At 44.6% G+C, this 23352-nt stretch overlaps 1 protein-coding gene across 2 annotated transcripts in view; it reads right to left on the bottom strand.

The window, feature by feature from the left end:
- The window catches only part of LOC309540018 (sodium channel protein type 2 subunit alpha), a 94740-nt gene extending 75162 nt beyond the window's left edge, over positions 1–19578 (bottom strand). For both annotated transcript variants that reach the window (XM_082236594.1, XM_082236595.1), the window contains exon 1: positions 19264–19578. The gene's annotated coding sequence lies outside the window, so the exon portion shown is untranslated. The remainder of the gene's footprint in view (positions 1–19263) is intronic.
- Between the last annotated feature and the right edge of the window lie 3774 nt (positions 19579–23352).

Here is a 23352-nt window from a genome sequence, read left to right as displayed (position 1 = left end):
AAAGGGAGGAAGGTGTGCGAAAAAAATATTCCTGTAGCGTTGTGGGTATGACGGTTGCCTTGGCTGGGTAATGCACAGCAATGCCATGGGGGTGGGGAGAAGTGTGGCTTGATGGGAGGTAGGAAAGGAATCTGTCTTGTGCATGAAGAGACAATGGGGGGGGCAAATCGCACCAGAGCATCTTGAGTAGCATAAATACAGTGGTACCTCAGATTAAGTACTTAATTCGTTCCGGAGGTCCGTTCTTAACCTGAAACTGTTCTTAACCTGAAGCACCACTTCAGCTAATGGGGCCTCCTGCTGCCGCCGCACTGCTGGAGCCTGATTTCTGTTCTCATCCTGAAGCAAAGTTCTTAACCTGAAGCACTATTTCTGGGTTAGCAGAGTCTGTAACCTGAAGCGTATGTAACCTGAAGCATATGTAACCCGAGGTACCACTGTATCCAATTTCTTCTTGTGGCAATCATGGCAGCAGCTAATGCAGTTGTTCTGTTGTGGAAACAACTACAAGCAAGATTCCCCACCCCCGGGCCAGAACTCGCCAGAACTCAGTTCCGGCCCCTCTCAGGTGGGCGCCATTGCCATTATAAGAGAACAAGGGAGGCCTTCATGGTGATTTCCAGCACCTCTTTTCCTAGAAAAATAGCACTGACTACAGGCATTAAAGAAGTGGCCAAAAATTGGGGAGCGGGTGGCTGCTTCCTTTTCCAGTCTTCCAGTGTTTGGGAAGGAGAGAGTAGGTCTTGACAAACCAAGGAAACTTCTTAGAGGTCAACTACTACCAATGCTATTTTTCTAGAATAAGCAGTTCTGGAACTCATCACAAACGCCTCCCTTGTTCTCTTATAAAGGCAATGGCGCTCACCGGAGAGGTGCCGGAATGGAGTTCTGGCGAGTTCCGGCTGAAAAAAGCCCTGACTACAGCCATAGCTCATTGGTCGAGCATCTGCTTTCTATTCAGAAGGTTTATGAGTTGATCTCCAGGGCACATCTTGTCTGAAATCCTGGAGAGCCACTGCTGGTCAATGTAGACAATACGGAAAAACAGTCTGACTTGGTATGAGGAAGCCACTGCTTCCTATATTTCTAACTAACTCCCACCCACCCTGACCATTGGGCATGCTGGCTGGGAATCTAGCAACCTCTGGAGATCAATGACGTGAAAGGAGTTAGCTTCAAAGTCAGCCTCGCCATCAAAGAAATTGCACTGCCATTGTCAAATCCAGCTCTCTCGTGTGTTGTAGCTGCAACACTTAGGAGGGATGGCTAACTGAGAAGGAGAGGAACGAAAACATTGATATCACTCAGATAGCAATTTCTTCCACATTTTCCCTCACAATGTCCTTGTTTCTAGCAGGGATGGGGGCCTTGTGACTTTCCGTAGTTGGACTCCCAACTCCCATCAGCCCCAGACAAATATGGTGAATGGTCAGGGAGGAAAGGCAGGATATAAATTTAGTGAAATAAATGAATAGCGGTGTATACACAAGGGTTGCGTTTCCTCGCAATAAATGTGCATGCAGTCCCTGGGAAAGGATTGGTCCCTGTTTCCGTGTTTATTGTGTGGGGGAGTGCAGTACTTAAATGTGTGCGCACCATGCGCAAGGTAGGAACATGGATGAGGTGTGCTGTGAGGACCACTGTAATAGGAAAATGTAAACACCTAAGTAAAATTCTTGTAAGGTTGGCAAGTTATCTTCGTCTTCTATACATGCCATTAAATACTGTATATTAAAGTTTCAAATATACCCTCTGTGTGTGTATAAAATGTAAATACCTGAGACATTTTAAAAGCACAATGACAGCCCTTCTGGATCAGACCAAAGGCCTACATAATTCAGCATCCTGCTTTTCATGGTTGCCAGGCAGATGCCTCTGAGAAGCCCACAAAGAGGGTGTGAGGGCAAGAGCCCTCTCCCACTGAGGTTCCCCTTCAGCTGGTATTCAGTCTGTGAATGTGCTGCCTGATTTCAGAGTCAGAATGTCCTGCCTGATTTCAGAGTTTCTACGCAGCCAGCAGTTTTGTTTGCAACGCTAAACAACCCAGGATGTGAGCCAGAGAGAGTGTGGGTGGGTGCCAACAGCTGCTACCATCACCAGATCTGGTGTTCATGGTGGTACACAAAAGGTCAAATAAGCTAAAAATGGTGATAGACGTGGGCAGGAATGGAGATCACTCACCAGTCTAAAAGACTTTTCAGCCACCACAAAACCAGTTCTGTCGGTGCACCCCTTTCAACTTGATATGCAGCAGTAACTTATCTGAAAGTTTCTTCTTTATAAAATCATTTATGCTCTGCCTTTTGGCCCTTGATGGGGCCTCCAGGTAGCTTACAATTATATTTATATATGTGCATAAATACAATAAAAATACAAGCATTAAATCAGAGCTATAATTTAAAAGTGGAGAGAGAGAGAGAAAAATCAGAGCTATAATTAGCACCATGAGCGCTGATCAACACATTACAGTTTTAGGCTTATGCCTAAAAATGTAAATGTGTGAGTAGAGCAAACGGGTATTTGAAAATATGTGTGTCATGCAGGTACATTTGTCAGGACCAGAACTGACTGACTGCAGCTCTCTGTTAAATGTCCTTACAGTAGCAAACCCAGGTGTGCTGCTATGTAACTGTCCAACAGTCCCGACAAGCCAGAATTTGAGTGGCTTTGCCTTGTTTGGCTTGGCTTGCAATTGTGTTAATAGAAGTCACTGGCCTGGTTCTCATATCACTTTAAACCAAGCCGTGGTTTAGCAAATGTGAGCTCCTGGACAGCAGATCATGATGGCTTTGCTTCTCCACAGCCATTTTGCTGCTGCACTGCATTGAGCTAAGCCATTGCTTGGTTGCAGTGTGTTGCCTGAACCCAGACTGGTGACTAACCATGAGTTGTAAACTGAGAACAAAGCAATGGTTTGGCTTAGCATGCTGCGTGAACCAGGCCATTGGGTACACTGCTTCAGCTAGGCATTTCTCTACAGGGAGAGCAAGCACTTTTGAAAATAGGCATGCACGACTGATAATTATTTGGATGGGGCGGTAATGTTCTAGTGGCAATGTGGCATATGTGGAATCCCCTCATCACAGACAGTTGTCATATCTAGAATTCAGCATGTTGTGAACATGCTGCGAAGCCAGTAAGAACCATTTTGAAGGTTATGGTACATTGGGGAAGGAAGTGGAGAACAGAGGCAGAGGAGTCAGGGCAGAATACTGACACTCAGTATCAGATGATGGTGATGATGATAATTTATTACTTGTATCCCAGCCACTCTGGGCAGCTACCAACAAAAGGCCCATGGTCAGGGCCAATGGAAGTTGTAGTCAACAACATCTGGAGGGCCACAGCTTCTCCATGCCTTGAGTAAGAGGACTGGTTTTATTTATTTTTTAGTTCAGATAATGTATGTTCCTTTTTCCAGAGTCTTCAGTGCCAGATCTCAGAATGGAGCATAACTGAACATGAAAACATATATAGGAGCCTGGGGAAGTTAACATAGTTTGACTTCATTTTTTAAAAAATGCTCCTCTGTGAAGCTGGTGCTTCCAATTCCGAATGACAGAAAATTACGCACGCACACACACACACACACCCCTTTCAGTCAGATACTTTGTGTGGAACAAAATGAAGCCTATTCTCACTTGAAAATTTTGTCATGGAGGGAGAAAAAAAGAGAAACGAATATTTAATACCAATTATTTCAAAGTCAGGGGTGGAGGGGCGGAAATCCAAAAAACGTCAGACCAGAGGCCTTCACATCTCATGTGAGGTACTTGCTTGAAAGTTAGGAACTCCACAAACATATGGAGAGCACATCCTACTCAGGGGCAAATGACACTTTCATGGATACTATATGAAAATTCTCCCTTGGGAAGCAAGCTGCTAGTGACAGTTCCCTACAGCTGCACAGTCCCAGCTGCTGTGGAGTAAATTCTGCCTATAGAATTAACTCAGCTCCTTCATGGATAAACATCAGGCTTTAGAAGGCATGTTTCCTGGCTTTATTTACCTGCCCTGGATGCACCATAAACTGTTTGATCCACTTGTGTCCACAGACTACAGAACAGTGGGAAGAAAATACATACAGCCACTGATCCAAATCAGCAACTGGTTTCCTAGGCTTTAAGTTATGAGAACATAATGTCTGGCCTCTCTCTTTCCCTGCTACCCTATGTTTTGGCTCTGGAATCCTTGCTTGCAACAAAGATTCTCACTCCAGTGTAATCTTTTTACCCAGAGGTTCTCAAATATTTTTCCTAATAATGATTACTGGGCAGGAGATCATGATATCTATAGCAAACCGATGCCATCTCCAAGCCATACATTTAAATGCACATTTAAAGCACATGGCTTCCCCCGAGAATTCTGGGAACTGTAGTTTTCCCCTCACAGAGCTACAATTCCAATCACCCTTAACCTACTACGGTTCCCAGGAATCAATCAACATTAATCCAGTGTACCCTTTAAAATGTGCCCACCCTAATATGGTTGACTCACCTGGCACTCTCGGCTGATCTTACTCACAAGAAAGTTCATTTTGAATCATCATAGCCCAACTCCAGCAACAGCTTTTTGAAATATATGGAAATAGATATAATCATGCCCACATTTAAAGATGTTTTTAAAATGAAAAAAAATTAACAGAAACTCACTTGTCATTTATACAGCTAGGCCAATGATACACTATTTGCAACCCTCCAACACTTCTCAGATGAAAATAGGGACATCCCATTTCATAATCATAATTTTACTATTTATACCCCCCCCCAAAAAAACACATCTTATTGGGTTGCCCCAGCACTCTTGGCAGCTTCCAACGTATATAAAAGCATAATTAAACATTAAACAAATATAAAACACCTTGACTATACAGGATTGCCTTCAGACAGCACAGGGGTTGGACAAATCTGTGCCCTCCACCATTTCTCCAATGAAAATAGGGACATCCTAAGGGAAAGTGGGTTGTGGGACGCAGGTGGCACTGTGGGTTAAACCACAGAGCCTAGGACTTGCCGATCAGAAGGTCGGCGGTTCGAATCCCTGCGACAAGGTGAGCTCCCGTTGCTCGGTTCCTGCTCCTGCCAACCTAGCAGTTCAAAAGCATGTCAAAGTGCAAGTAGATAAATAGGCACCGCTCCGGCAGGAAGGTAAACGGCATTTCCGTGTGCTGCTCTGGTTCGCCAGAAGCGGCTTAGTCATGCTAGCCACAAGACCTGGAAGCTGTACACCGGCTCCCTTGGCCAATAAAGCAAGATCAGTGCCCCAACACCAGAGTCGGCCCCGACTGGACCTAATGGTCAGGGGTCCCCTTTACCTTTACCTTTAAGGGAAAGCGGTACATGATGGGATCAAATCAGAAACTGGGACAGCTTCTCCAAATCAGGGACGTCCCTGGAAAATAGGGACACTTGGAGGGTCTGTGAGAAGCTCTGTTCAGCCTTATGATGTTTTTTTGTTTGGTTTTTTTGGTGTCATCTCTGTAAAAATGGCTCCCTGTTGGATGCCTAATTCATTATGCCTTGTTCTTGCACCTCTTTCCAGTCTCTCAGGAGCAAATAGGCTGATCAATATTTTTTTAAAAAAACACAATGGAGCTGAGATGTCTGTTCTGTACAGATGAAATTTGTTTTCTGAAGTAGCTTGCGTTCTATGGATATATGATGTTCTAGCCTCTTGTCCTGCAAAACGACGTCTGTCCACTAAAAGAAAGGGACATTGGGTGACAGCTTTGCAGTTTGGATAGTGTGACCTACTCCTCTCATGTTCACCGCATGGCCCACATTCATTCCATTGTTGCCTTCAGTTTGCTATGTGGATGAGCAAGAGCACATGAGAGTCCAGTCAGGCAGAAGAGGGTGGGGGGAAGAGAGAAATACTACAGTTTCAGAACCAGTTCATACATCAGCACAGAACAGATCTGCATAATCTATGCCAACGTCTCCCAAACTTGGGTCACTAGCTCTTTTTGGACTATAACTCCCATCATCCCTAGCTAGCAGGACCAGTGACAAGGGATGATGGGAATTGTAGCTGGAGACCTAAGTCTGGGAGACCGTGACTATGTTCTCCCAAACCAAACACAGCTTAAAATCCATATATGATAGCCCACCTACTGCAAACATAAGCAGATGTTGAGTAATTGACAAGCCAAAATACATGCCTGGTGGGCTTCCTTCAGCCTGGCAGGTCAGAAACTGTGCAAGTCAGCCACAAAGGCAAGGAGAGAACAAACCTGAACCACATATGCTTCTTCTTTAATAGCTTCCACTTCAACAGTGTAAGTGGGGCATGCAGGGGAAATCCCTGAACCCCTACCCCCTTCCAAAAGAAAGTAGACTGTTGCAGCTGACAATGTTTGGAAACGACCACTGGTGCAAAATTCATCTGTCACAGTGGTATTGGCGACCAGCTATTTGGGACATATTCCTCTGATACCTTTTGATCCTCTTTGGCTGATCTTCAGGCTAGTTTTCTGTGGATTTAGTTCCTTCTTCTGATCAGCAAATAAGTTACCTTAGAAGACAGGGTGGAAAGCCTCTGCCCCTTCTCCTAGCTGTTTCTAAAATGGTCACTTATATCTTCTACCAGGGATCATGGGGGTTGTAATTCGTTGCCCATCATCCCACTAGAACATCTTCACTTTACAGATGTTTGGGAGAAGGAGAGGACCGCCATCTCTAGCCCCCAAAGTGTATGTTATGCTTCTTTGAGGACCAGGTATGTAGCTGAAGGAACAACATCTGCTTGCCTCAATTCTGCTACAGGAATTTGAGCAGGGGTGCTTGAATTTACAAACAGCCCTCCTCACATTCTTTTGGCAGAAGTAACTTCTAAAAACTATCAGGCCTTCTGAGTTTTCTGCGGGAAGGAACGTTTCCTTTACCACCCCTACAGTCCTGCCTGGGAAATTTGTTGGACTGTGTAATGAAAAGCTCAGGCAATACAAAACACTATTAGGAAACATTAAGCAGGTCTTTATTGTGTTTGTCATCTTTTATCTAAAGGAAAATTGACTGGCTAATTGGACCACAATTCAATTTTAAAAAACGCTGCTTTTAAAATGTTTGAAACAGCTGGCTGGGCTTCCTTGTATCATCCCCGTTGCTTTGAATGACTTGAATTTCATAAGATAAATGGATTAATCAGGAATTCATGAAGATGAAAACCCTGAAGACCTCAGCTGTCCTTTGGGACAGGGGGGGAAAGTACACAGGGCAATTCAGTGTGACTAAAGTGAGGGGGGTGGAGGGGAGAATCGTAGAACTGTAGAGTTGGAAGGGACCCTGAGGATCATCTGCTACATACAGGGATCGAACCTGCAACATTGGTGTTATCACCACCATGCTCCAACCAACTGAACTATCTGGTAAGGCATTCTGATTCTCTTAGGAAAATGAGATGGCACATGGAGGGTGAAACTCTTGTCATTAGGTGGAACATTGAGGCCTTAAAAAATGTAGACAGGTGTTCAGAGTCAAGGCTGTGGTGATACAAGCCAAGGGAACAAATTGCTGACAACTTCAGATTTAGCACTCCCCTCCCCCCGCCCACCAAAAAAGCTATGTGGAGTTTAAATATATTAATACATCTTGCAGCCTTGTCCAAAACTCAAAAGTCAGTTCCATTATGTTTGATGGGGTTTAATCTGAAGGTAAATGTTTGCATTATTGCAGACTTGACATGGTGGCAGGAGGACTGCATTTAAGAATGGTTCTGCTTTCAGCAACGCTCAGAGTGGGGTTCTTTACTCCTCCAGTATTAAGGTACACTACATCCTGAACAACTTGCCATTGTCTGCACTGTTGGGACCTCTGGGGCCCACCTGAGAGGTGCCGGAACTGAATTCTGGAAAGTTCCGGCTGGGAAAAAAAGCTCTGGTGATACCTGTTGACATTCCAGAAGCCAGTGTCAATCTTTAGCATCTAAATATCAACCTTCTCACGTGATTCTATACCCTAGAATTCTCAGCTTTAATTCCTCAAATCCACTCTCACCATTGATTTTTTTTGCATTTCGTGGAAGATAATGCTATCTATGAGTTAACTTAGCTGTTGGTGGCAGTATGTCCCTGAATGTTAGTTGCTGCGAATCACAAGTGGGAAGAGTGCTGTCATGCCCATGTCTTGCTTTTGGGATTCCCATAGGCACCTGACTGGCTGCTGTGAGAACAGGAAGCTCAATTAGATAGGCCTGGGGCTTGATTCAGCAAGGCGCTTGTGTTTTTATATTGCATCGATTCTGCCCTCTTCCTTTCTAACTCCAAATGGGTAGGAACGTATGATCATCTACTTCTAACATTTGCTACACTTCTTAATTACTGCAGAGATCAAGGATTAGAAACACAAACCAGGCCCACTGCCCAGGGAGTTCCGGTCTACTGCTGAGTGGAAAGATATTTTGTGGCCCACTTCCCTGCCATAATGCTAAAGATCAATATCTTTATATCACAAAGCATATCAGCATATTCATCCCTCATTTCACAGCCGTACACTGTAATGGTACTGGTCTGCCCTTGGCTCAGTTACAGAGCCAACACATTGTCTCAGGTCATTGGGGACCAGATAATTCACATAAAGGACAATTGGTAGAAGTACAAGTACGTATTACAATCACAAAAGTTGTGATGCCCTTGGAATGCTTTTTATTATTAAGTTGGAAAACACTCAGGGGAAGGGGAGTTTATTAAGAGCATTAATGACTTCAGTTACTCTACAACTGTTGTATTGTGATATATCATTCATATTTATGCCAGCCAGAGTAGCATGCAGACCAATTGCACCTGTGTTTCCTTGGAGGCAAGCCCCACAAAGTACAATGGGGCTTACTGCCAAGTAGCTGCATAGGACGGCACCCTTAATCATGTATATATTTGTGTATGCAACCATTGCATCATCTTGCCTCCACCACCCAGCAGTCTTGGGCTACAAAATTGCAATAGCCTGATCATTGGTGACAATGGTTTGAATTGGCCTTCCCCAACTCGATGCCTTCCAGATGGTTTGGACAACAGCTCCCATTGCCCTTTACAGTTCGCCACACTGACTAAGGTTGATGAGAGTTGGAAGAAAAAGAAGAAGAGTTTGGATTTGATATCCCGCTTTATCACTACCCGAGGGAGTCTCAAAGCAGCTCACAATCTCTTTTCCCTTCCTCCCCCACAACAGACACCCTGTAAGGTGAGTGGGGCTGAGAGACTTCAAAGAAGTGTGACTAGCCCAAGGTCACACAGCAGCTGCATGTGTAGGAACGGGGAATCAAACCCGGTTCACCAGATTATGAGTCCACCGCTCTTAACCACTATACCACACTGGCTCACCAGCAATGTGAGTTAGAGTTCACCAGGTTGAGGAGGGCCAGAATAAATTGATCTGGTACCTGGGAGACTGAAAAAACAAAGAAGAACCCAAAGCTGCAAAGGTGATATGTGCCTGTTGGTGAAACTGTATGTGCCTCCTTCCACTTGCCTCTATGGGTGTTTTTTGAAGGGGAAGGAACTATATGTTAATTTGTGTAACTTTTAATCACTAGACCTAAACACCCATCAGATTGGTAGCTCTGTTGCTGCCTGATTCATGGAACTCATAGCGTCATAGAACTATAGAGTTGGAAGGGATCCAGTGGATCATCAAGTTCAACCCCCTGCAAAGCAGGAGCTTTTTGCTCAACGTGGGGCTCAAACTCACAACCCTGAAAATAAGAGTCTCATGCTATACCAACTGAGCTATGGAAGTCCTCTTTTCAGCAGCCTTTCTCTCCCCCCCCGCCCGCCCCACATTTATTCCCATGTATCCCAGACTTTGCCAGCCTGGTGCCCTGCTGTTTTGGCTGATGGCAATTATAGCACACAATAGCTGGAAGGCACCAGGTTAGTGATGGTTGATGAATTCCAGGGAACTTGAAACCTTGCACACTATTTTGCGACCTTTTATATTGTCTTGCATAACTATTGTCCTAAGAAAACCTTTGGGATTTTTCTGGTGGGCCAAAATAGCTACCTTTTACTTTGTGACTTAGGAGATACCAGATTTAAGCTGGAAAAGGAGCATGCTCTACTACCTGAAGATGGGAATTTATTCTTTTTCTTAGTGATCATTCACTCCAACCTACTTTCCTCATTTTGGGAGGTGGTGCCATGGTCTAAACCACCGAGCCTCTTGAGCTTGCCGATCGGAAGGTCGGCGGTTTGAATCCCCGTGATGGGGTGAGTGCCCATTGCTCGGTTCCAGCTCCTGCCAGTTCAAAAAGTGCAAGTAGATAAATGGGTATCGCTCCGGCGGGAAGGTGAACGCCGTTTCCGTGTGCTGCTCTGGCTTCGGTGTTCCATTGCGCCAGAAGCGGCTTAGTCATGCTGGCCACATGACCCAGAAAAGCTGTCTGCAGAGCAGACCAAACGCCGGCTCCCTAGGCTGCAAGATGTAAAGCGAGATGAGCGCCACAACCCCGGAGTCATTCGCGACTGGACTTAACTGTCAGGGGTCCTTTACCTTTTTTAGCACACCACCTAAAAGTAATCTCTGTTTCTATAAGGACTACGTAGTTTGTATTCATTCCTCTTCTTTGTCTACCAAAAGAACCTGTGTCTTTTCTCTAAAGATGGAGGCAGAACTGAGTAACAGCTGGCTGTAGTATTTGCAAGGATGCAAGATCAGCCATTATGTGTTTCCTTGACTGTGAAACAAAGATAAATGGCTTGCTCCTGCCTGAGTATTGCATAGTCAGCATTTCTTCTCATTTCAAATCCCCCACAAAACTGGCTTCTGCTGTCAAGGATTCCTTGAGGCATAGGGGTCACAGACAAATGTCCTTTCTGTGACTGCCAGCTTCCATCCCAGAGTGCACTGTATGCAATAATTCTTGTAACAGGAATACTATGTTGGTAAAAGTAATTCCATACTTGTAGGAATGTTCCCATAGCATCTTATTATGCAGCACAGAAAAATCAATCTCCATTGTAGCTAGAGGAGAATAATTTAGGGCTCCTCTGGAGGGCCAGTTTATTCAGCATTCATCCTGATTCGCTTGAACAAAGCTAACATGGGGGGTTAGACTCTGGCTCCCATCCAGGTGACCTTTTTACCATGCATTCATGATGACATATGCTCATGAAAGTATTGGGGCAGTGATAAACGATATCACTTTTCAGTACGGTTGGCACCTGCAAAAAATTGGGGTGTGGGCATACTGGAAGGAATTCGGTGCAGCACTAAAGTGATTATTTTGGCTTTTGGCTTTCAAGATGGAATGATTCCTCACCCCCCAACCCCCTGCATCCTGTTCCATGGGTTTGCTCAACCTCTTCTAGCCAATTTCAGAGAGGAGAGAGGGGAAAGCCCCATTGAGCAAGTGGACGTCCTTGTGCAGTTCTCCCGGTGATAGGACTCATTAGTTGAATCCTGCCCACTGCTTCGTTTCCAATTAATGCACGTCCCTGCTGAAATCCTGTAACTTTTTATACCACAAATGTTCCGAGATGGGGTGTTGTCCCACTTTTGTTATGCTTTAGCACAAGAGTTTGCTGCCGGGCGACAATAGGGAGATGGTAGTAGGGATGCATCACAGAATAGCTAATAAAGCAGAACGGTGTGTGGACAGCACAATATAAATCCACCAGTAACACGCCGTTATTGTGTCCATGACACGTTGCAGAAGACACCTGCAAAGATACACCAGTCTGGAGGGGCCCTGTCTTTTTGCTCTGCTTTGATTGGGGTTGGCGGATATATATCTATGAACCTTCATCCTGCATTCGTCCTGATTTGCTTTCAGGATGTTTAGATGTCTTCCCATTAATCAATTCTTCATTCTACACTTTGAAAGTTGTTTTTAAATGTATCTGTTGCACTACAGGCACTTTAATCTATTCAGTATGCTCTTGAATCCCTCCTGCAAAATATTGAGTGTCTGGGGGGCACGCTGTTAGTGCTGAGAAATGCTACATTTGCCCTTTAAGCTCAGAATTGGCATGCCTCCGTGCAAGGGGTAGGATGCGAACAACTCTGGTCAATAAAACCTTTTGGCATAGACCAAAAGGAGAAAACATCAACTATCCTTGTCTTGAGAGCAGCTGGTCTGGCTATCCTGTTACTTTTCTTCCTTTTAGTCAGTCTGGGTCCTTGTTTCTTTAAGGAACATTGCATTCTAAGTATAGGTTTTGGGTTTTTTTAAGGGCAAGAACACCTTCTGATCGTCACTTCCATCCCAGCAAGAACACCCGCAAGGGACGATCAGTCTGGACATCCAGCAACCAAATATAAAGCCCTGCTAAGAACTCTGTGTTCCGGTAGTTGATCATATTGATCTCCCTCTGCTACCCTTTTCCTCCCCTCTCCTCTCCTCTCCTCTCCTCCCCTCCCCTCCCCTCAAGGGTCTGTTTACTGCTTCTTATATATATACAGTACCTGCCAGCGAAATGATGGAAACACATTTTTTATCAGAAAAGGATAATAATTGACTTCTGTCCTGAGTTCGTGCAAGCAGGAACGCTGGTGAAAGTTGGGTGGGGGAGAGAAGAGATATCTGCTGATTCTCTGTTCCCACTTCATCCTCTTAATAATCTGCTTTGAAACATTGGGGTGCCCTTCAGGACAGTGGGGATCAAAGATGGAATTTGCAAAAACACCTTCTCCCTTTGTCTCCTTCTGCCACAAGAAGCCTCTGCTGCATAATAAAATAGCCAAGTGACAGTTTTGCTCACCAATATCTACTTAACTGGCTATTCTTGCACCAGGAACTCTTTGGGACAAGAATTGTTTATTTTGTGCCAGGTGTTTTGTTTTGTTGCACCCTGGCAAAATCTGGTCCAGTCCAGTACAATTCTTACCCATTTCAGAACAAAAGGGTGTGATTTTAAACATGTGCTTAAAATAACTGGGAAATGCTACTTTGGCTAAATTAATGATGGTTAAGCTCCTGTTGCTCGGTCCCTGCTCCTGCCAACCTAGCAGTTCGAAAGCACGTTCAAGTGCAAGTAGATAAATAGGTACTGCTCTGGCGGGAAGGTAAACAGCGTTTCCGTGCGCTGCTCTGGTTCTCCAGAAGCGGCTTAGTCATGCTGGCCACATGACCCGGAAGCTGTACGCCGGCTCCCTCGGCCAGTAAGGCGAGATGAGTGCCACAACCCAAGAGTCGGTCACGACTGGACCTAATGGTCAGGGGTCCCTTTACCTTTACCTTTACCTTTAAGGTTGCATTCTAAGACATCAGGAGTGAGGAAGCTGTGGTTGGATTCAAATGTTGTTGGATTCAAAATCTGATCAGCTCCATCTAGTGTGTGGTTGACCATATGGGTGATGGAGTCTGTCATCCAGCAATATCTGGAGGGCCATAGGTTCCCCAATTCTGCCACACACACTTTCTGGGACTAAGCCCCACTGAACGTGACAGGATTGCCATCTGAGTAAACACCAATTGGATTGTGTCAAATAGCACTTGGGCAGCTTGTCTGAAACCAGCAAACATTAGAAGAAGAAGAAGAAGAGTTTGGATTTGATACCCCGCCTTTCACTCCTTTTAAGGAGTCTCAAAGCGACTAACATTCTCCTTTCCCTTCCTCCCCCACAACAAACACTCTGTGAGGTGAGTGAGGCTGAGAGACTTCAGAGAAGTGTGACTAGCCCAAGGTCACCCAGCAGCTGCATGTGGAGGAGCGGAGACATGAACCCGGTTCCCCAGATTACGAGACTACCGCTCTTAACCACTACACCACACTGGCTCTCACTCATTATGGATACTTTGATTACTGGGCAACGTGTGACAAAATGCCAATTTTTTGAGGCAATCATTCAGGAAGATACCAGTAAACTGGTGTGAGTGATGGGTCTGCAGAAACTTGAAGCCATCACTATCACACATTCACTACCCTGTTGCCAAATAGCCCTGTTTTCTTGCATGTTTTCTGAATACACACAGCACGGGGCTGGGCAGCAGCACATCAGGCCAACCCCAAGCCAACTTTGCCTGTGTGAAAACAGTCTTTTGTCTCATGATAAGCACTTCAAAGCCAAGCTCAGAATTATCTTATTTCACCAACTGCAATAAGAAAAGTGCAGGAATAGGAGCATTCCCCACCCAGCCAGCATATAAATTCAAAGTAGCCAAGAGGCACACAGAAACAGAGTAAGAAAAAAAATACAAAAAGTGAAAGCAATTTCAACCATAAGCCAGCTGAAAATCAATGGAATTGACAAAGTTTGGGGGTTAAAGACCATCCTCTTCTGTCCTTATATTAATCACACTGCATTAAGTCAGAGGAGCTGCCTTTCTGCAAGGGCATATGTTTCTTTCACAAGTTCATACCAGACCATTGGACTAGAAGGTCCTACTTAAGAAAATCTAAATGTAATGCTTTCCCCTGCTACCTAGAAGAAGTATGCGGGCGAAGAATGGTGAAATGTGCATGTAGGTTGTCACATGTCACAAATGCATTTGCTGCATTGCAAATGCATGTGCTGGGAACCTGTGTGTAATTGACCTGTGTGCCCTTCCAGAACATAAACAAGGGCTCACAAACCACTTGGGAGAGGAGAAATGGAAGGGCCGGGGGCATGGGTGTTTGAAGCATCCTTTCCGTGCAGAGTGAAGGGACCCTGGGATGGCATCTCCCACAAAGGGTACTCTTTAGTCAATTTCTGCTGGGTGGAGGGTGCTGGGACATGTACAAACCGTCCCTTCCCTGTGCAGGAAATGGAGGCTTCAAGCCTCTCCTCCTCCTTTCTCTGGTAATGTTTGAGGTTCTTTAGATGGGCAAGGGAGGTGGGTAGTGGAGATGGCAGCAAGTGCTTCAAGCTCCTGTGTGTGTTGCACACACACACAAATCAATCCCTTGTGCTCATTCACTTGGGAGTGTTTGCAAAGGAGCCCCTTTCATGGCTACTGTGGTGTTGATATTGCTGCTGAAGGAGCACAGGAAAGCAGTTAGCTACACTGGGGTGAACTCTGGTGTAACTACTGATTTGGTCTGCCTGGTCCTCCTATCTTGCTCTCTGTCGAGTTTCATGTGTGTGGCATCATGCCTTCCGCATCCTGCCCATCTAAGCAGAACTGGGCTATGAAGTGGATCCAGCATACATCAGGATCATGGGTCAGCTTTGAGTTCCGCCACAAAAGATTCCAATAACTTTAAAACCTCTGATCGTAAGAGAAAGAACAACACTTTATGGAACACGTTTGCAATAAGAGAAATGCAGCTTGCAGTGGACCTTGCTCTTTAGCCTGAGGAAAATGCTGTGGCCAACATGATTCAAGTCTGCTAGCGCATATTGTGCTGCTCAATAGCACATGCCAGCTGGATTATTCCTCCCCAGGGAATGCTTGTGTGCATATGGCAGCATGATCACCTCCTGCAACTAAACCTTCCTACAGCCTACCAGGCTATCTTCATGTCTGCAGCTGGCTCAGCACCCTCTCCCTTCCGAGACATTCTATTTCCCCCCCCCCTGTGCAATATTAAATTGGCATTTAAAATGGAAGCGTTGGGTTTTAGATATTTTAAATGGAACCATGTTAAGGCACTTTTGCCAAACACCAGACTGGGGCTGCCGTTTTGTGAATAGTTTACCTGGGAGCAAGCCCTACTGAACACAATGGGGAACCTACCTCTGAATAAACCTGCATAGGAGTACCCTGTCAATTTACAAAGCTTTGAATGTTTTGAAATAGGGGTAGGAAAAGTCAGAGTAGATGTTCTGGAAAAACAAACGTCTTTAGTATGCAATTCCAATTCAGCCAGGAATTAACTGGTGCCTGAGCTGAGTTGAAGTTGTGCAGGAGTATGGTTGTGATCACTTCCTGTTGAGGTTTAGGCTGTCAGTGGCTTTACTCCTTTGAAGGAGTGGGAAACCTATTGAAATGATCTGTGTGCAGAAGCTGGTGGATTCCTGAGGGTTCTGGTGAATTTTCCAGCTGGTGTAGATGGCATTCCTTTTGAAGTTCTGGTTGCTCTCTGTAATACAGGGAGGACTCGGGTGGTTGAGCAGAACCTGTGCCACTCCATGGTATACCCATAAACTTGAGGGCCATGAAGCAAGCACAAAAATGGGTGGAGGGCCAGTCCACAGCCTTGAGCTTTATCTGCTCTAACAGTGGAGTCAAGGTCTCGGTGGATACAAGTGATTTTATCCTCACTTATCCTAAACAAGTCACAGTGAGCTACCATCAATTCTGCCACCTCCTTTGGGCCAGACTGTAAAATGACTTGCAGTACATGGGGAAACTCTTCTGGACAGTGCAATGAGGAGGCAGCGGAGGCAGCAAAGTATGCCACTGCCACTGACTAGGCTCTCTGATGAGCCTCACCAGTGTTCAGTTGCATTTGGCTGGAGTTTTCCTTCACCCACGTTTGAATTGTCTCTCCAGCTTGTTTCCTTGCCCTAAGCACAGAACTATACCAGGGAGCCAAATGGGTTTCACAAAGAGGGTATTCACAATCCTTGTTCATAAGAAAGTCAGTTGCATCTAAATTATAATACAGTGGTACCTCTAGATGCGAATGGGATCCATTCCGGAGCCCCATTCACATCATGCGTGTCTGCGTGTGCGCGGGTCATGTTTTGGCGCTTCTGCACATGCACATGACATCATTTTGAGCGTCTGCGCAGGCGCAAGTGGCAAAACCTGGAAGTAACGTGCTCCGTAACTTCTGGGTTGCCGCAGAGCGCAACTCAAATGCGATCATCCTGAAGCACATTCAACCCGAGGTATGACTGCAATTCCAGTGGGTAAAATGAGGCCTAGTACTTCAGTTGCAGAGAACCATGGAGGTACTACCAAGTAACTAGAGAAAATACTCTGCCAATCATATTCATTTGGAACACAGCAAATCTAAATGAAGGGCAGTTTTACTCAGTGCTCTTTTCTAGAAAAAAAGAGGTGCTGGAACTCACCATGAACACCTCTTAGAATGGCAATGGCACCACCTGAGAGGTGCTGGAATGGAGTTCCAGTGAGTTCTGGCTCAAAAAAGCCCTCGTTTTACCTGCTTTTGGGGTGGCCCCTGCTCCTATGCATCTAACCATACTTTGATCTGCAGCAACTAACAGGTGGTAGTTAAGATTTCATTCCCTCACATGAAAATACCATATTTTTAAGTGTATAAGACACCCACATGTATAAGATGCCCCCTTTTGGGGGGGACTCAAATTTAAGAACATGGGGGGAGATGGCTCCATGTATATGACCCACACTTCTAAACATATTTTTTAAAAGAAAAAACCTAGACTTATACACAGAAAAGTATGGTGTATAAGTACTCATGATTTATGTAAGGCTTGTTTGTTAAAGATGCAGGCGCAAGCAAGGTCTGCTTTGCTGTCAGTTGGCAACCCTATTGAAGAGTGATGCCAAAAGAGGTGTAGCAAATGTAGTTAGTTGGGCCCTGTGACCAACACATCTGAAGAAGCAGAATCACAGGTGTCTGTCGTGCGATTCGAAGTGGTTTCTTTCCCGCAAAAGCCCCAATAAATCTGTTCATTTCTAAGGTGCCTTCAAGATTGCTGTTGCCGTTTTAATGCCAAAGACAGACATGGCTGCCTGTCTTGGAATTAATTGCTAGTTAGATCTCTGTCCAGCCATAATAACACAGTCCCTGCTTTTCCCACTAACACATTGATCTTCCTCTATCTATGTTCCCATCTTGTGTTCCCTCAGATTCTGCTGTGCAGCTTTAGATACACACATACCCTATTTATGAACGACTCCATTGACTGGAAATCGGAGTCTTAGATGCGTACCTGCGCTTAATAATAAATGCATTGCTGAAAGCACAAAAGGTCAGAGGTAACGGGGATGGGGATGATGCATCATGCTCAGCTTGGCATTCAACACCTCTCGTGTACAAAACCCATCCCAGGCACATCAGCCAGGAACAACACTTGTGCCTCCTCCCTACTTCCTGCCCAACAAGGGCGGATCCTTTACCATCTCACGAAGACAGCTGCATTTACCCTCTAGCCATGACAGTGCTGCACACAGCACCCTCCAAATCAGTGCTCGGCTCCGGAATCAACCGAGCGCATCAACATGCAAAAAAGCCCACCTCCCTTCCTGCCCCCGCCCAAAGGAAAAAGAAGAAGAAGAAGCAGCCACAGTGGAAATCTCATTAAAATGCATATGCGCCAAAGGATCTCTTGGAGGCCAAGGCTGATCCTGCTTCCCATGTAATTAAACTGGCAAACCACGGTTGCTGTGACAGCCGCTGACACAGACACCGGAATACTGACTCCGTTGCTTATTGCTGAAGGATACAGAGCGAGGGTTTTTTCCTCCGTGGGCAGATTTGCACATAACATTGCTGGTCTCTCTCTGTGAATCATTACGGGGCGAAATCAAGCTTTACCTGTGATTCCCCACCCACAAAGCCCCCAATGTATTGCTTTCGAATCAAAATGGGGGGGAATGGACAAGTGAGGGAGTGGCATTTGCCTTCTAAGAAGCCCACAGGTCCGAACAATCTGAATAATATACATAATGCAGGGTGGGGCAGGGGAGATATCAGTACCTGTCAAAAGATGGAGTTCAGCCTGTTTCAAGGAAGGTTAATCGCAAGCATGTCGAACGGTTTAGCCATTAGGTGTGTCTTGCAGAACCTGCTACACTGTTGAGATACTTGATATGTGTCCTCCCTCCTCCTCCTCCTCCTCTTCTTTTTCACAATGTCTCCTATGTAAAAACGACTGTTTCACTGGGATGAAACGGTACAGCCAATACAATATGCCACGCCGAGGCAAGAGAACAAATTAATATTACAAAAGCAGCATTCTGCCGTGCTGAAGATGTTCCAGAAGAACAGCACATCCCCGCCACACTCTGATGAGCCCCCTCTCTCCTCGTTTTCTTGATCTGCCCCGTTGTTTTATCACCATTTTTTTCTTTTTGGGTCTGTGTGCATCAAATAAACCCACCAAAGCATCGGGGGGTGGGGGTGGGGTGGACAAAAGCAACGTTAACACTTGTAGCTGACAGGAGGACCAGCAACCACAGCTTATGACCACAGGTTTGCAAGAGAGAAATCTCTCCCGTGCGTTCCAGAAAATGCAGATTTTAACGAGGGAAACAGAAACACACGATGGGCAAGATGTTAAATGGCTTTCCATTCAAAATGGAACAAAACCTTCCCAAAATGATGCCGTTTGTGTTCTGCATGCATCTAAAATTAATTGCCAGCTAGGTGCGCCAGCAGGAGAGAGGAACAATCAATAAGCTGGCCTGATGGTGCGACTGCTACAAAGCCAGCAGAGGAAATATTCTCTTTTAAGTCCATCGTCTTACCTGTAAAGAAGAATGATGAATTACAGGACAAGCAATGCCATTATCCATAGATCTTCATATATGGGTTTTCCTGCTTCAGCTGTTCAGGTTCCTCAGGATAGTAGCTTTCCAAAGTCTCCCATTTTTACACTTGTCTCATTGACAAACCGATCCAGCCCTAAAACCAAAAAGGAAACATTTTTTGCAGTAATCTTCTGCCCTGGCGTCTTCCTTTGAGAATCACTCTGTGTTCCCCAACATCCGTAAGGGGGAAAAAAATGCTGGTGAGGGATAAAAAAAGAAAAAATGAAAGAAGCAAGTGGGGGGAGAGAGGTTTATATATAAATAATGAAATAAAATGAGGCAGCAAATTAAGGGATAGCCCCATCTACTGGCAAAAAAGAACGAATGCTTTTCTGCCGCCTTGTTTTTACACCCCTGTGGCAGGAGCTGCATTGTTTAGTCACATATAATCATTCTATGGGCTAAAAATATGCTGGCCTTAAAAGAAGGAAACGGCAAACATTTCATCTGATTACAGCATTTCAAATGGGAGATGAGCTATAAAAGTGATTTGACCCCATTTGGAGAAGCTGGGATGATGTCACATACAGCCACAAGTAGGATTAATTGTATTTTAAAGTTTTTAACCTGCTGTGTGGAACAGTCAGGTCTGGAAGACAAAGAAGGCAAGGAGTTTGTCTTGCCTCCTTTTACCAAAACTCTTTCCTGATATTCACTGTATAGAGAGATACCTTGCTATAATCCTCTCCAGATCAGAATATATTTACATAACTTTCAGGATGGTGTTCAGTCTTTGGGGAGTCTCCAGTGCAGGGGAGTTCCACAGGCAACTATTGTGGATGTCACTCTGTGTGCCCTTTCTACACAATCTTTTGCAAGGAAGCCAAATCAAGCTAGGGGTGGGGTGGGGACAGTATAAGTCATTGCAGAATATCAAGAACAGAAACTCAGGGTTACTAAATACAACTCACTTCTGAGTAGTCATGTCTAGGGTTGCATGGTCAGTGCTATTGGGATGTTCCTTGCTATAATAAACCATCAGAACTTGGAAGAGTCTACACCACTTCCGAAATCCTTTTGGCCATTGAGGAATTGCCAGATAGGTGGGTTCTACAATTGCAAAAGAGAAGCTGAGAACATCCCTCACTGTGAAACTATTATTCAGGCTTCATGCATTAAAAATACAGTGGTACCTCGGGTTACATACACTTCAGGTTACATACGCTTCAGGTTACAGACTCTGCTAACCCAGAAATAGTGTTTCAGGTTAAGAACTTTGCTTCAGGATGAGAATAGAAATTGTGCTCCGGCAGCGCGGCAGCAGCAAGAGGCTCCATTAGCTAAAGTGGTGCTTCAGGTTAAGAACAGTTTCAGGTTAAGAACGGACCTCCGGAACAAATTAAGTACTTAACCCAAGGTACCACTGTAATGGGGTGAACATTATATGCTGTCTTCTGTATACTCCTTATTTTGCATGGGGCATCAGAATGTATACTCAAGTTCACTTAACACATCAATGGCCCCTTTGATTTCCTTTGTTTACCTTATTCATCTGGGGACACTGAGGTCCAGCTCCGAGGGCCTTCTGGCAGTTCCCTCACTGAGAGAAGTGAAGTTACAGTGAGCCAGGCAAAGGGCCTTCTCGGTAGTGATGCCCTCCCATTAGATGTCAAGGAGATCAAGAACTACATACATCTGAAGGCAGTCTTATATTGGTAAATGTTTAGTGTTTGATGTTTTATTATGTTTTCTATATGTGCTGTAAGCTGCCCAGAGTGGGGCTGGGGCAACCAAGCCAGATGAGCAGGGTATAAATGAAAAAAATGTTGTTGTTGTTGAAAAATAAAAGGATGGAAATATGCACTCTTTCAATAAATGAATGGAGATAAAATGGAGATTCAAATCTGTATTTTTGAACGTATATTCATAACAAGGTGATTCTTGTCATGGTTATTCTAGATGAATTGGTCTGCAGTTAAATGGTGCAAACTTTTGCATTAATTGCCTGTGGTGGTTTTACTGTTGAGCATACTGAAGTGGGTTCTTTTAGGGTTACTTCTGGGCTCTTAACATTTTGTAATCTAATTTCACTGCCACTACCTTAGTAAAAGTGTAGTTAAAATTCATGAAGGTTGCTTGGAATGATTCTCTTGAAAGTTTGCCCCACCTCATCAAGAAAGTTAGGTTCTAGCTAATACAGAAAAGAGGCTAATGTAGTGATTTGTGGACCAGTTACAAAGGAAAACTCTTAGCTAGTAGTGAGACAAAACTTGTTTTAGGGATCATCATTTAAACTTTACTGACTTTGTGGTTTTTGAGGCTAATGCACTGAAGCCAGTTTTGGGTTTGAACATTGTGCTATCCTTATAAAGCAGAGCTTTCCAAACTTCTCATGTTGGTGACACATTTTTAGACACGCACCATTTCACGACACAGTGATTCAGTTTTATTAGCAAATCAGAGGTTAAACTGACCCCATTCCAGCCCCAGGTGGAGCGTGGGGAGCATTCGTACCACATACCTACACACTGCATCCGACACACAGTTTGGAAATCTCTGCTATAAAGAGACCAGAAATCAGCACCAAGGACAGCACTGCTAAAACGGCAATTTACAGACAAGAATCTTAAGCCGCATGCTTTTGATATGCTTCGTCCTTCTTTTTTATTTCATACATCATTTTTTTGCAAGTGGTGCAGGTGGTCTGCACACCACATTTTGGGGGGGAGGGAAACCTTTGTGTTACAAAAATAACCTTATGTGTGAAAGCTATTACGTGTTGTTGTTTTTTGTCAGGGATAGGAATGGAGCGAAGCATGGCTAAAAGAAATCCACAGCACTATTTACAGTGTAATAAACTGTGCTATAAACCAATGCCATGTAATGTGATAGGAATTAATTGTAGGCTTGATCCAGATGTTGTGGACTCCAAATCCCATAAACCCCAGTCAGCATGGCCAATAGTCAGGGGTGATGGGAATTGTAGCCCAGAAGGCCTGGAGGCCACTGTGTTGGCTACACCTGCACACTGCTGCTGGAGGAAGGGAGAAAGGCAAGTTTTGCTCATTATTTCTCCCTTTGGTTGTCCCCTGTGTTCCCCTGAAAATCTGCTCTGGGGGATTTAAGGATCCTCATGAGATCCTTAAACAACATGAGAGTTTGCTCAAGGATTGGGGGGGGGGTGAGGACTGGTGAAACCTCCTCCAATGGGACTCTGCTGGATTAGAGTCTCCATTGCTTGCTGAAGAGTACATCTGGAACCAACCCTTTGTCTGATATAAGGAGAATCCTTATCAGGAATCAAAACAAATGCAGCATGGTTCAGGACCTCAGCACAGAGATAATCAGCATAACATTGCACAAAATTTGGAACCAAGGTAACCCACAATACTCTAAGTTCTTTTCTATACAGGCATTGCATGCACTGTTGATTACACTCCCTTTGAAGGAGCAGGTATGCCGCTGAGGGTACTTCTGGAGCCATTGCTGTTGTGGCCTTCTTGCCTTCCATCAGCTTCGACTGGTGGCCTAGCTACACACCTATTGGGACAGGGATAGCCTAACTTATGTTGTCTATGATCTGGTAACCTCTAGGTTAGATTACTGCAACATGTTATATGTGGGGCTGCCTCTGAAGATGGTTTGCAAACTTCAGCTAGGGCAGAATTTGGCAGCCAGGTTGAAAGGGGTCAAAGTGTCAATTTCCAATACTCTTAACTTGCTGTATCTGTGGACATGATTGGGGAGCTAAAAAAAGTATAGCCAGTCTCCTGCAAGACACATAACCTAATCAATCTAATAATGTAGACTAATAATCTAATAAAGGTTTCCTGCAACACTGACAGCAACTGGGTTTCATTTCTGATTTTATTATCACTATTGGGATGAATATAAAGGTCAGAGAAATATACTTTTTCACTTTTCTTATTGCTTATGGATGCAATTCTACACACACACTCCACTCAGTGAAGCTTATTTCTGAGTAAATATGCCACCTAGGATTGCAGCCTAAGTGTCTTAAATCTGAGATAGCTGGAATAATTCCTTAGCTTATTCAAGCATGCTAGTTTCTGCTATAAATCTCTC

The sequence above is a fragment of the Podarcis vaucheri genome (genome assembly GCF_965113315.1).
Source record: "Podarcis vaucheri genome assembly, chromosome: 1".
In the NCBI taxonomy this organism is placed as follows: domain Eukaryota; kingdom Metazoa; phylum Chordata; class Lepidosauria; order Squamata; family Lacertidae; genus Podarcis; species Podarcis vaucheri.
The sequence above is the reverse complement of the archived record's forward strand: the minus strand, read 5'-3'. Positions and strand labels throughout refer to the sequence as shown.